The sequence below is a fragment of the Schistocerca americana genome, chromosome 2 (assembly GCF_021461395.2).
Source record: "Schistocerca americana isolate TAMUIC-IGC-003095 chromosome 2, iqSchAmer2.1, whole genome shotgun sequence".
In the NCBI taxonomy this organism is placed as follows: Eukaryota; Metazoa; Arthropoda; class Insecta; order Orthoptera; family Acrididae; genus Schistocerca; species Schistocerca americana.
The window spans coordinates 395,020,044-395,035,022 of record NC_060120.1 but is presented as its reverse complement, the minus strand read 5'-3'; positions in this window follow the sequence as shown (position 1 = coordinate 395,035,022).

Genomic DNA, 14,979 nt, shown 5'->3' with positions numbered 1-14,979 from the left:
GTTCCTGAAAACACGTTGTAGTTGGAGACTGACACGTTACCATATTGTATTCATTACTGTTTATCTAGTCCCACTTTTATTTCATTGGCTGTGGAGTAAAAACTCTTTTGCTATGTATTGGGGAACTGCTTGTACTCTCTGTGAAGTCAATGTTGGTTCCCTTGCTGTTTTTGCAAATTTCGATATTGTTGATTGTTGCTTTTTTATACTTTGATGTTTTTCATATTCTGTTGGTTGTAGTGTGTGTTGGTTCAGTTGTTATATTTAATAATATTGTTCACAATTAGGAAGTTCTCTAGTCTAGCTGTTGCAGTATGCTCAAAGACTTCATAGAAGATAGATAATAATTCGCTATATTTTTTCACCTTTTTCAAATATTGATAAAAAAATTTCTTATAAATATTTTCTATTTCACTGTTGTTGTCAGAGATAAAAAAGGACATTTAAGGGAATACTTGTGTTAGGAAGATTTAGTGCTGTGTTCTTAGTACCACGCAACAGCTTTCATGCAGTTGCTGAAAACATCTATTTCTTTCATTGGCAATCTTGTAAAATCGCGAGTGAGTGTGCATCTATGTTGATACTAGACAGGAGTATTGGAATAGCTATTATGGACGCTATGATAATAGTAAAATAGCCACTGGTATTTTGTGATCATTCTTTGTAATGGCACATTTAGAAAATATCTTCATCAGATTCTGAAAAGAGATTTTTCCAAAACAAATTTCAAATTGCGAACACATTGTGCAAATGTGAAATAGCCAAATGTTATAATTACTAATTAAGTACCAGACATCATACAATGTACTGAGTCAACTTAAGTGTGCTGTATTGACTAGCAACTAAACATCTGTGGCTGGAGAGCTGTACAAGGAAACAAAAGTGGTTGCAAGGTGACAGCATATCATACAGAAGTGAAGACAACAAAATAACGCATATGGAAAGGTACTAATACTAAGTACAATGACAAAAAGCGTTGTGTACATAAAGAGTTATATCTTGTAGTAAAAATTACATTAGACATAATAAAATGTAATAAAGTGTCTGGCTAGGGGAAGGGCCAATCACAAACATTGTATTTACATGTCATTATACTACCATAAAATGACACCAAACAATAATATGTCCATGCTAATATCACAATGGTTATAATAAACAAATTTTCAGGTTTCATATGTCTATCATTCAGACTATAGCAAAAATGATACTTATGAAACAGAGGACACTTAAAGTAGTAGATGACTTATGCTATTAGGGGACCAAAATAACTGATGATGAAGTAGAGAGGATATAAAATGTAGACTGGCAATGGCAAGAGCAACATTTCTGGAAAAGAGAAATTTGTTATCATCAAGTATAGATTTAAGTGACAAGAAGTGTTTTCTAAAAGTATTTCCATATATGGATGTGAAAAATGGACAATAAATAGTTTAGACAAGAAGAGAATATAAGCTTTCGAAATGCGGTGACACAGAAGAATGCTGAAGATTAGATGGGTAGATCACATAACTAATGAGGAGGTACTGAATAGAATTGGGGAGAAGAGGCAGTGTGGAAAGTAAAAATCGTAGAGGGACACAAACAGATGAATACACTAAGCAGGTTCAGAAGGATGTAGTGTGCGAGGGTGCAGTACTTACTTGGAGATGAAGAAATTTCCACAGGATAGAGTAGTATGGAGAGCTGCATCAAACCAGTCTCTGGACTGAAGACCACAACAATAACAACAACAAGAAACAGAGAGTAATAATAATAGTAATAATAATAATAATAATAATAATAATAATAATAATAATAATTTTATTGTCTTTAAGCCATTACAGCAATAGACAAAGTCATACATATAATACAATACAGTACAGTACATGCTATAGAAGGACAGAATTGTTAAAAACTTTACAGTTTAATACCACAGGTCATGAAATCCTTTACATTGTAGAATGGGTTTATAACTAACCAGTCATAAAGTGTTTGTTTGTATTGTTGCTCTGGTAAATTTTGTATACCTTGTGGAAGTTTGTTAAATAATTTGTGGCCCATAAGTTCATAACTGTTGACTGATTTTGACAGTCTGTGGTAGGGCATATAGATAGAGCCGTTTGTCCTAGTGCTGTAACAATGTATATTTGCCCTGCGTTTTACTTTAGGTAAGTTCTTTTTTGTGTAGATTAAAACATAATAAATATATAGGTTTATTACTGTCATGATTTTTTGTTGAGTAAACAAAGGTTTACAATGAGCCTTGTATGGTGAGCCTGTAATTATCCTAATAGCTTTCTTTTGCAGCAGTAGTATATCATGCACACAAGTGGAGTTTCCCCATAAAATAATGCCATAGGATATGATGCTTTGGAAAAATGAGTAGTAAGATACTCTAACATAATTTTTAGATACACAGTGCATTAATCGCCTTAACAAAGAGATTACCCTAGACAATTTACAGCTAATATACTTAATATGTGGATTCCAAGAAAGTTTATCATCCAAATATATCCCCAAAAATTTAACACAACTAGGATAATCTGATGGAAACTTGTCTTTTAAACTAAATACCATCTGCTGGGTTTTGCTTTCATTAAGCAAGAACCCATTTGCTTTAAACCAGAGTGAAGCTTGCTCAATTGTCTCTGTAACACATGTTTTAAGGCTATTAAGATCATTACTGCTGTTCAGAAATGTTGTATCATCAGCATAGAGTACTGTTCTGGATTTGATAAATGATGGCAGGTCATTTATCATTATTAGGAAAAGGAAAGGGCCCAGCACGGATCCCTGCGGAACACCTACCTCAACTTGTTCTATACTGGACATTTCTTTCCCAACACAGACGGCTTGCTTACGGTTTTGTAAATATGATCTTAATAGCTTAAGGCTGTTACCTTTAACACCGTAAAAGTCCATTTTTTCGAGTAGCAGTGTATGTTCTACACAGTCAAAGGCTTTGCTTAGGTCACAAAAAGTCACCTGGGCAAAGCATTTATCTTCAAATACTTGATGGATGTATTTAACAACATTGTCTATGGCATCAATGGTTGACAGGTTTTTCCTAAAGCCATACTGTGATCCACTTATTAATCCTATGTTATCAAAGTAAACAGATAATTGTTGGTAAATTATGCATTCTAGAACTTTTGAGAAAACTGGGACTATGGATATTGGCCTGTAACTAGAGACACAATTTTTATCTCCTTTTTTATGTACTGGAACTACCCTAGACAGTTTAAGCTCATCAGGGAAAAAACCCTCCAGTATACACTTGTTTATACAATACGTTAGGGGGTACACTACACAGTCTATTACTTTCTTAAGCATGTTACAAGACAGGTCGTATATGTCTACACTGTCTGATGATTTTAACTGCTTCACTATTCTTAACACAAAACCAGGTGAGATCTCAGAAAAATTGAAAGTACTTGTGTTTGTTGATGACCTAGCAACATTTTTTGACAGTAACTGTGATGAGCTGATTTCAGGTTTAATTATAGCACTTCCTACTTCCTCAACTGATTTAATAAAAAAGTCATTAAATTCCTGGGGAGAGATACTAATTTTGTCACTTCTTTTATCTTTGGCGACACTATTTATTAGAGTCCATGCTGCTTTGCACTTATTGGTGGATTTCTCAATACTTCTGAGATTGTGTGCTTGTTTGGCTTCCACAATTGCTTTTTTGTACTCATTCCTAGATCTAACATAGGCTAGTTTAGCATGGTTGGTTTTCAGATTTTTATAAATATTGTACAACAACATAACTTGATTTTTCATAGTAGACAGCTGTTTTGTGTACCATGTATTTTGTCTATTTGGAACTTTTGCTTTTAGGACTCTGTCAGTTACTTTGCATTTCTTTATTGGTATGCAGTCATTAAAGTGTCCAAAAAATGCTTTGAGAAACCTATCAAATAGTACCTTTGCTGGCAGATAATTGCTTAGAGTATAATGTGTCTCATCATAACACAGGCCAAACCAATCTCTGTTAGAAAGGGACGTACGAAACCTGTCAATTTTCTCATCTGTGACTGGTCTAGTGACCACAACTTCTGGGACAAACTTATTTACATAACTCTTATCAAGAGGGAACCTACTTGCATAATTTAAAGATACTGAATCATGATCAGAATACGGAAATACTGTCACAAAACATGATTCTTCTGTTGTTTTAAAATTTACAAAAATATTGTCAAGACATGCATGTTCTCTTGTAGGTTTGTTATTGACTGAATGTAAGTTGCACTGTCTTAGTAGGTTTTGGAGTTCAGTGACAGTACGTTTTTGTGTTGTGACATCGAATTCAGCATTCACATCTCCACCTATCACAATATCATAATGTATCCATCTAGTATCTGTAAGTACATGTAACAGCAGGTCCAGTTTTTCTAAAAATACATTGGTTATACCCTTAGGTGACCTGTACAGGGAAATTACAACTAACTTAAAATTAAAACTGTCTATTACTATACCAGCAGCTTCAAAGTTCTGTTCATCACACAGAAAATCTAGATCTAATCTATTGAATGTACCGCTAAATGACTTGTTAACATATATTACCACACCACCTCTTAAATGCAATTTTCTGCAGTAGCTACTGGCTAGAATATAATCATCAAATTTAATAAATGTAAGTTCACTCTCACTAGCCCAGTGTTCACTTAAACAAAAGATATCAAACCTATTTTCTAATCCAAAGTCATTGACAATAAATTCTTTATCCCTTACTCCTTCAATGTTAAGATAACAGATTATAAAATCAAACCTGTCTTTCTTTACAGATGAACTATTTTGCTGAGAGGCTATTATATCTCTGGCACTATTTATCTTATGGGCTTCTTCCCCTTGCTGCCTTCTACTAAAAAATCATTTAGACGTAATGGAGGTACAGTTTTCCGTTTGCCCGCTACGCTTGATACTGCTTCTACTCTTGGAGGTCTCTTCGTGTCTTCTTGTTCATGGCATGATCTAAGTGGCTGGGTTCCCACTGTAGGTAGTTCAACTCATATATATAACATGAAATAAATTGTTGAACTGGCCAGCTGATAGTGGCATTTTGCTGTAGTAATTACATAAATTGTAGTGTACAACATGAGGCCTTGCACTATATGTGAAGGTTACAATGCACAGTTTGTGGCAGTATCTATCCATCGTTTTATTAAAATTCTGTACAAGTGAAAACGACACTACACCAACTAAAGTTAACACAGTATGTAGTAAAATGTAAAAGGATAAAAACAATGTTTCAGCATCAAACTCCAGTTCCTTTACTCTAATATACAAATAATGATGAACTATATCATAATACACAGTGACTACACCCATAAAAGTTTATCTAGTACCAAATTATAAAACTAGCCTAACGTTTACAGTTAAATAAAGAAGTAATAATTACGAAAAAAGTGAAGTTAGTAATCTATTAGGGCTATCTCTTTATTAAATACCAAATATAGTTCTTTAACAAAAAAGATCCAGTTATTATGGTTTACGTCCTAGCATGAACAGCTGTATATACCATCTCGTAATATTTGGCACCTCTCGATAAATATTTGCTTTCTTTAAGTATTTATAAAACGTCGTATTTGAGATGGATTCCACCAACACACACAAGCCCGATGTTCTTACGTACAATTTCTTGAAACTAAGCAAATGACATAACCACTCTGAAGGAGTATTATTACCATTAATAAAAAAAGCAAATCTGAGTTCAATATTATTAATCGGTTCAGAAATATAGTGAAATAATGTTATCAGTTTTAAGATGGCCAACAACTAACTGAATATCATCTGCACCTCTTGCACGTTATTTACAAAATTCAGAGACACTTCATTAAGGTTGGTTGGTAGGGTTAGCAAACACTACAGTAATTGGGCTTACGGCAATCACGTCTGACCTCCAGCATACTCAAAATATAACATGAGAAATCGAAGAAAAAGAAGTGAGAACAAAAAAATCGTAAGAGCATTTGTTCTAAGAATGACAATGATCATATATATATGTATACATAATAGTTTCCCATATAACAGTTCTTTGTAAGTCATGACACATTTAACAAATATTTTTCGTAATATTTTTGTAAAGAAGTTCGTCATTATCAGTTTTTGACATTTTATAACTTGTAACGAAGTTTTTCATAGTAAATGAAGTTCATTTTCACGAAAGTTTATCGCACAAGTGTCTCCCCAATAAGGGAAGCAGTACGATTTGTACAAAATTTTAATAAGAACAATGGATAGATATTGCTACCAACTGTACTTCGTACCCATCACATATAGCACACTATTTATTTATGTAATTACTACAGCTAAAGGCCACTAGCAAAAAGCCACTTCAACGATTTATTTCATGTTATATCTACGGGTTGTACTCTCTGTTTCTTACGTTCCACTTTTACTATTATCTTCATGCAGGATACGACACCTGAAAGTTTGTTTAACTTTTATATACACTATGATGTTTCTGTATACATGCATATTGTTTGGTATCACTTTACAGTTGTATAACAATACCTACATACATTATTCCTGTCATTATGTTTTGTGCCTTGCGGAGACCTAGTCTATGAAACTAAATAAAGTTTTCTGATTGTTCCTACCATACCCAGACACTTTATTACTTTTTATTACATTAACTGTAATTTTTACCACAAGATATAAAACTTTATATACATGGAGTTTCTTACATTTATAGTTAATGATTACTACCTTTCTGTATGTGTTTTCTGGCATTTGTTGGTTTGTGTATGATATGCTGTGATCTTGTGGTCACTTTCATGTTTAGTTCCTAGTCAATAAGGCACACATAAATTGACTCAGTACATTTTATGTCTGTTCACTTAATTGATATATGGCTAAAATCTGACTGTACCACACATGAACAATGTGTTCACAACTTGTAACAGATTTTGTAAAAATATCTTTTCAGAACCTGACAATGATATTTTCTAAATGCATTGTTAAAAAGAGTGGTAACAAAAATATCTGCACCTATTTTACTATTTTCATAGTGACCATAATAGCTATTCCCATACCCCTATCTAATCTCACATAAGCTATTTCTTTTTTTTCATTTATATTTCTTGCAATTTCTTCATCAGCAGCTCTCTTTCTTCCAGTCTGCTGATTCGTGATGTTCCAGACTGTTCTGCATCTGTGAAAAGACTTTGATTTACGGATTTATTTATTCACTCATCCATTTTTAAGCATTTGCATGCAATTGATGTTATCAGGAATAATATACATGGGATTGTACAACATATGGTTGACATGTTAATAAACATGATGTTACACATAACTGAGGTACATATAATAAATGAACATATTTAATAAAACAACATAGGTGATACATAAAGATTTCTTGCTATGGTTAATAGACTAAACATTGTTAATTTACTAACTACATTTCACATAATAAAACAGTAGAAGACATACACAAAAATTTCACAATATAATTAATAACAATATATAAGCCAAACATTATTTTGTTACTTGCACCTTCATTACGTACATAACACAAAATAGCAGAAGGGGCAAAGAAGCATTGGAAAAGGTACAAACGAACAGTATTATGAGTTATTTAGTAAATCAGGCTACTTTTAAAGAGTTTGAAATTAAAAGTGTAAGAAACATTCTTTTAAAGTCATTTTCCGTCTTAGTATTCAAGTTACTGAGAGAGGCAGCTTTGCCTGCACAGGTAATGTGTCAAAAATTTACTATTTTCATAGTGACCATAATAGCTATTCCCATACCCCTATCTAATCTCACATAAGCTATTTCTTTTTTTTCATTTATATTTCTTGCAATTTCTTCATCAGCAGCTCTCTTTCTTCCAGTCTGCTGATTCGTGATGTTCCAGACTGTTCTGCATCTGTGAAAAGACTTTGATTTACGGATTTATTTATTCACTCATCCATTTTTAAGCATTTGCATGCAATTGATGTTATCAGGAATAATATACATGGGATTGTACAACATATGGTTGACATGTTAATAAACATGATGTTACACATAACTGAGGTACATATAATAAATGAACATATTTAATAAAACAACATAGGTGATACATAAAGATTTCTTGCTATGGTTAATAGACTAAACATTGTTAATTTACTAACTACATTTCACATAATAAAACAGTAGAAGACATACACAAAAATTTCACAATATAATTAATAACAATATATAAGCCAAACATTATTTTGTTACTTGCACCTTCATTACGTACATAACACAAAATAGCAGAAGGGGCAAAGAAGCATTGGAAAAGGTACAAACGAACAGTATTATGAGTTATTTAGTAAATCAGGCTACTTTTAAAGAGTTTGAAATTAAAAGTGTAAGAAACATTCTTTTAAAGTCATTTTCCGTCTTAGTATTCAAGTTACTGAGAGAGGCAGCTTTGCCTGCACAGGTAATGTGTCAAAAATTTCTATTCCTACATATTCATAATTGCCTGATCGACTTGTTGGTATGTCTGCCTGTGCTGCTTGGTAAGTATTATGATCAAAAGTGGACAGCCTAAGTTTGTAACTAATAAATTTTTCTTTTATGTACAATAGTGGCAGGTGTATATACGAAGCTATGGGCAGGTAATTATCTGAAGTTCTTGGAAATAAGCCTCTCATTATATGTTATTTTTATAGCCCCAGAGATGTTCCTGACAGCGTTCTTCTAGCAAACAAAAGTTTTCCTGGCTCCTGAAGAGATACTCCATAGAAGAACGCCACAATGCAGATGGTGATGAAAGAAACACCTGTGCATAATATTTTCATTACATAGATAACTCATGAGAGCTTTTGAGATATGTAGTCTATGTGACTCCCAAGCTATTTTTTTATCTAGGTATATGTTAAGGAGTTTGGCAGAATTGGACTAAACATCAGTATTGGATACGCTGAAAGCAATATTTACAATATTCTTATAATTACTAGCTAATTCCTAATAATCTATTGGCGATTCTAAATAAATCTTTAGTTTGCCCCTTCAGCTTATTTATGTCTTTCCCAGAACTGATGTAATCTGTATCATCTACTTAAAGCATAAATTTGCATGACATATTGCTGGGCAGGTCATTTACAAATATTATAAACAGTAGTGACCTAAGCACTGATCCTGGCCCAAGGACTGATCCTCTGGCAATGCCTCTAGTAACATTAAGAAACTGGGACTAATTAAAGACTCATTCGAACACTTTTTGCATCTTTGGTTCTCTTTCCTATACAAGTATTTATATTTCTTGAAGTAATGAATGAAAGAACAGTGTTTCCCACGTCTGTTTTCTTAATTTTGTGTGGTAGCACAATCTTTAGTGAAGAAATGTTACCGCCTTTTGTAATCCAAGGAGTTTTCTTTCCTGTTTGATTATTTTTACTCTTTCTGGAAACTGGTTAGCAATGTAACAGTGAAAAACGTGCACGAAATTATCAAACGTTTCAACATTGTATTTCTTGAATTAGGATGTGATGCGTAAGTGAACAGTAACATAATACATAATTCATTTTTAATGTTGTAGATATTTGTATCACTTACATACTAAGCTGCAGCAATTAATAATTTGTTATATTTTTATGTTGTATATGTGTGTGAGTGTATCATAACTATATTGATCCAGGTAAGGTTTCAGATGACCTCTGAGATCTCTGCATTGTAACAAATTGATCCAATTCAATATCACCTTTTATGCCTTGAGTAGGAACACATTTGAGGGATGTTCTTTATTCTCTTGAGCGCTCTCCATGAGTAGCCAGTCTGATTGTCTTCTATATTTTTGACAGCGAAAGTACATGTGGTTGATGTCGTGGGTCTCCCCACAGTCACACTACAGGCTGTAATATCATGTCACACTGTGGCACCATCACACAGATATGTATACACACTATCCGTGATGACACATCCACCACGTCAATTCACTTAGCCCAGTATCGTACTGTGAATGTGAATTTATGAGAAACTGTCCATGATACAAAAAGCCGGAACATAGTACCCGAATTGGGGCACTAATAGCCGTAAGTGGCCTTAGAAAACTTCGTACTCTAAACTCTTGATCAGATTTGTGTTTCAAAGTTCTGAGAAGTGAAACAACATTTCAAAACATGGAAAGTTATTTTCTTGCGAAAATATGTGTGTGCAACATGTGAGTTAAGTTGAAGCATTGGCACAGTCCCTCACGGATGTTGGTGAACCAACAGGAGATACAGACAAGATTGCTTAAATTTTAGGTGGACTTTGGTAAAATATGGTTCGTTTGTTACAACTTGGGATTCATGTGACGAAAGCAAGCACACTTCAGATAATTTAACAACAAGGTTACTGGAAGAAGAACAAAGTTTGTCACAGACTGAAGGAATGGCAGCCACATTCGCTGTTGTTAAAGACAATTGAAAAGAAATAAATATCAGGATCAGTGTTTGCAAAGCAATTTAACTCATTGGCTTCTACAGGTGGCTCACAGCTGGTTGCAGTTTTCAGTCCACTATTACGTTGCCAGCTGTGAGATGTGCTGAGAAACTCTAGCTTCTTCTTAGTGTTTCTTCTTCTCTGCTAATAGATGGCATGATATGTTATATAACGTTAAAAAGCTGAAAAACCGATCTATTTAGTAGTGTATAATTTTGGTCTTCTTGTACAATTAATCACAAAAACACGATATTTTAGATTCGAAGTTATTATTTGGAAACTTCCATTTCGTTACAGGCCCAATATCACATTCCAACAACAAAACAACTGAACTCCAGATCTCTGCTCTGTGCATTTCAAAATGTCATTTTTTCTATAAAGAAAAATGAATTTAACACAAAGAACGACTATTTACAGAACTGCAGGTTTATAAGTCAATTACTTGACCTTTTTGCACACTTTCACTAATCGGGCAACTTTCTTTGGGTACTTATTCACTGGTAAAGTGCACTGTAAGTTATCCTGTGGATCACTGGTGTTTGAGATCACAAGGTTGTAGGATGGTTTCAATCCATCAAGTGAGTTGTTTGTTGGTACATTATTAATTTTCACAGTGAAATATTTTGTTTCTCTCTCCAGGACTTCATATGGGCCTTCATAGGGAGGCGCTAGTTTGACTTTCATTTTGTCATCCTCACAAGTACATGAGTTGTATTACGGATATTTTCTAACAAATGGTGTTTCCTTATCCTTGTGGGAACGTACGGTTGTAAATCGTAGCTGAGAATTGAATGCTAGTAGATCTACTTTTAGTTTGTTTCCGAACCTTACAATGAAATCACCAGGCAGTGTTAGAATTGTGCCATACAGCATCTTTATGGCTATTGAGCTATTTTCTTCACTCACACAGCAATGCAGTCCTAGGTGAGTCATCACTCTATTTATTCTTACAACGTGCTCCGATAGCTGCCTTCAATGTTCGATGTAATCTCTCGATGTTCCCATTTGAGTGTGGGTGGTATGCCATAGTCTGAGTTAATATAGAACCACAAATCATACCTAATGCATGGAACAGATCCGACTGGAACTGTGCCCCTTGGTCACTCACTATTCGGTTAGGTGCTCCAAATCTAGTGATTCAGGAGTTATAAAATGCTCATGCCATGGTTTCTACTCGAACAACATGGAACTGGATGACTTCTGCCCCAATTAGGGAACCAATCGACCCACATTAAACAATACATTAATTCATCTGAAGGAGGCAGAGGGCCAATTAGATCGATTTGTATCACCTTAAATCGTCCATCTGTGCTTGGAAACTGGTCAATAACAGATATAGGATGTCTAGTCATTTTGACCTTTTGGCATGCCATTCAAGATTTCTCTCAGTTTTACATATCTCACCTTATGTTTGAGCAAATAAATCTACATTGTGTAATTTCATGTAAGACTTTATACCAGGATGTCTCATACAATGGTAATGCTGAAAAACGGAATATCTAAATTATTCAGGAATGTAAGGACATATGTTACTTATTGATACACCACACCATAATAATCTTCCACCAGGGGTTTCCTAGAAATGTGTCTGATATCTGTCATAAATTGTGATATGAATTGTAGGTGAAGCAGTTGCATAGGTGTTGGTTTATCGTTTTGTTGTTTAAAATCATGTGTCAAAGCAATATGGTCAGTATACATTTAAAATACCTTATTGCCATGTACATGCTGTGAAGTTCACTATCGTATGTTGAGTATTTCTGCTGGGATAGTGCGAACTTTTTTGGAGTAGGTAGTAACTGTAACTATATTCCTTCTTCTTTCTGTAGCAGCACTGAACCTGATGCAAAATTTGAAGGGTCTGCAAATAATGCAAGATTATTGTTTATATTTGGCAATGTTAAAAGAGCTTAGTTTCCAAGGTCCATTTTGCACTTCTCAAACATTTTTATTGCTTCTTTTGTCGTTTATCTCGGTATTCTTCTTTCCCTGATACAGAAGAATCACAAGTCACAGGGGACACTACTGTTGAGGATGACTGAAGTTCGTGAGTGCTTCGCATTTCCATCGTCCAATCAGCCATTTGTGCTAGTTTGTATAGATTTTCTTTTGAGATTATTAAAATAATTGGGACATTACCTGGAAGTTTGTCTAGACAGAGAGTCCCTAAAATTTTGTCTGAAAGGTCGTTCCTCCATAGCTTTTCATTTTCCAAAGTGGCAAACTGGGTTTCATATCACCAGTTTCTAATTTGCTAACTAATTTCTTAATCTCACATTCTTCACTTTGCTTAAAAGTCATTTACAGTCTTTCTTTAGTTAAGGAATAATAAATACAAATTTGGTTGTTTTTGTCACTGTTCATGAGATCCCATATATTTTCGACAAATCGAGGTTCTAACTGTGCTGGCAATTAACTGAATTTTGGTGCCTCAGTCTGTATTTCCATGACTGTAAATTGTGCTTCAGACTAAGTAAAGCATATATATCAAGATTTTGGGTCCAGAAGGGTGGAAGTTTCACACTAACTTTGGCCACTTCAATTTTCATATTACTGTCTGGGACATTACTGTTCCCTCCATCTGCCACATACGTGTTCCTTGTTTAGATCAAGTAGGGGTCACCAGTTGTTGGTCTTCTTGTACAATTAATCAGAAAAACACTGTATTTCAGATTCAAAATTATTATTTGGAATTTTCCTTTTTGTTACAGGACCAATTTCACCCTCCAACAATAAAACACCTGAATTCTCGATCTCTTACAGCGCATTTTAAAATGTCTTTTGTTTTGAACACAAAAATAAAGTTAACACAAAAAACAATTATTTCCAGAACTATAAGTTATAAACGTAACACACTCGATTTTTTAGGATATTTTGCGGGTTATAAGGAAGCGTTTTCGGGTTTTGTTAGGTTTATCGCCCCCTTCAATCCCATCAAGAAAACACCCTCCAGAAGTAGTGTAGCGTGTAAAGCAAGAAATAAGAAAAGAGATACATGGTATTTGTGTGAGAAATGTCTAGTAGCATTGCACATGCTTGTATTTTTTCAGGTATATCACCCCAACAAAACCTCCTCAAAGAGTATTATCTTCACTCCTCATTACTTCAAGTAAATGCTAAGGATAGATTCATAAAGAATTCTTATCAAAAATGTATATGATCTTGAGGAAAGATGCAACACAAAATATGCTGATTTCTGTAAATTTAGATAGTAAATACAGGATTGACTACTGGAAAAAATATTGTTAAGTTAATGGGTTAATAGAAGTTGGAGCTAAATATTTTGTTGTATTTAAAGATGTCTGTATGTCATACAGGTCCGTACATTTTCTCAAGAACAAAAGTTATGTCGTTCCTGTATTCTTAGAGTTTCAACAATTGGTGGAAAGTAAAGGCTGTCTTATTTCTGAAATGAGATAAATATTCCTAATACAGAATGAGATTTTCACTCTGCAGCGGAGTGTGTGCTGATATGAAACTTCCTGGCAGATTAAAACTGTGTGCCCGACCGAGACTCGAACTCGGGACCTTTGCCTTTCGCGGGCAAGTGCTCTACCAACTGAGCTACCGAAGCACGACTCACGCCCGGTGCTCACAGCTTTACTGCTGCCAGTACCTCGTCTCCTACCTTCCAAACTTTACAGAAGCTCTCCTGCGAACCTTGCAGAACTAGCACTCCTGAAAGAAAGGATATTGCGGAGACATGACTTAGCCACAGCCTGGGGGATGTTTCCAGAATGAGATTTTCATTCTGCAGTGGAGTGTGCGCTGATATGAAACTTCCTGGCAGATTAAAACTGTGTGCCCGACCGAGACTCGAACTCGGGACCTTTGCCTTTCGCGGGCAAGTGCTCTACCAACTGAGCTACCGAAGCACGACTCACGCCCGGTACTCACAGCTTTACTTCTGCCAGTACCTCGTCTCCTACCTTCCAAACTTTACAGAAGCTCTCCTGCGAGCCTTGCAGAACTAGCACTCCTGAAACTCATGAACCACTTTACCACATACACCAGAGCATAATGGTAGAGCTGAATGTGAAATTAGATCTATAGTGGAAAGTACTGGCACAATTCATATCGAGTCTCTTTTCCCAGACTTACTTTGGGCAGTAGCTGTCAAAACAGCAGCCTATAAATTAAATCACTGTCGGTGTAAGCCTAAATGTGATGAGGTGCCTTATAAAAATGGTTCCAGAAGAAAACTCATATGAGAAGATATTTTGGTGCTGAATGCTTTATGTGTACTCCCAAACCGTTTAGATACAAATATCAAAGTAAATCAAGGAAGATGGTAATGGCTGGATACAGTGGTTACTCTTACCATTATGGGCTGCATGATCTTGCAACAAAGAAAACAACTATTTCACAAACATGGTATTCAATGAAAATACCACAGGCTAGCCTACAGAACTCAGGCTGAACAACATGATTTACTATTACAACTTTCTGACAGATGCAGAAGGAAATAAAGTTAAATAACTTGTTGTAAATGACAGGAATTTGTGCAAGACCAAGGATCCTATGCTACTACTGAGGAGGCTGACGTAATATAGAACCCTATATTTTATTCAAAATAATATTCACGACAGCATTGTA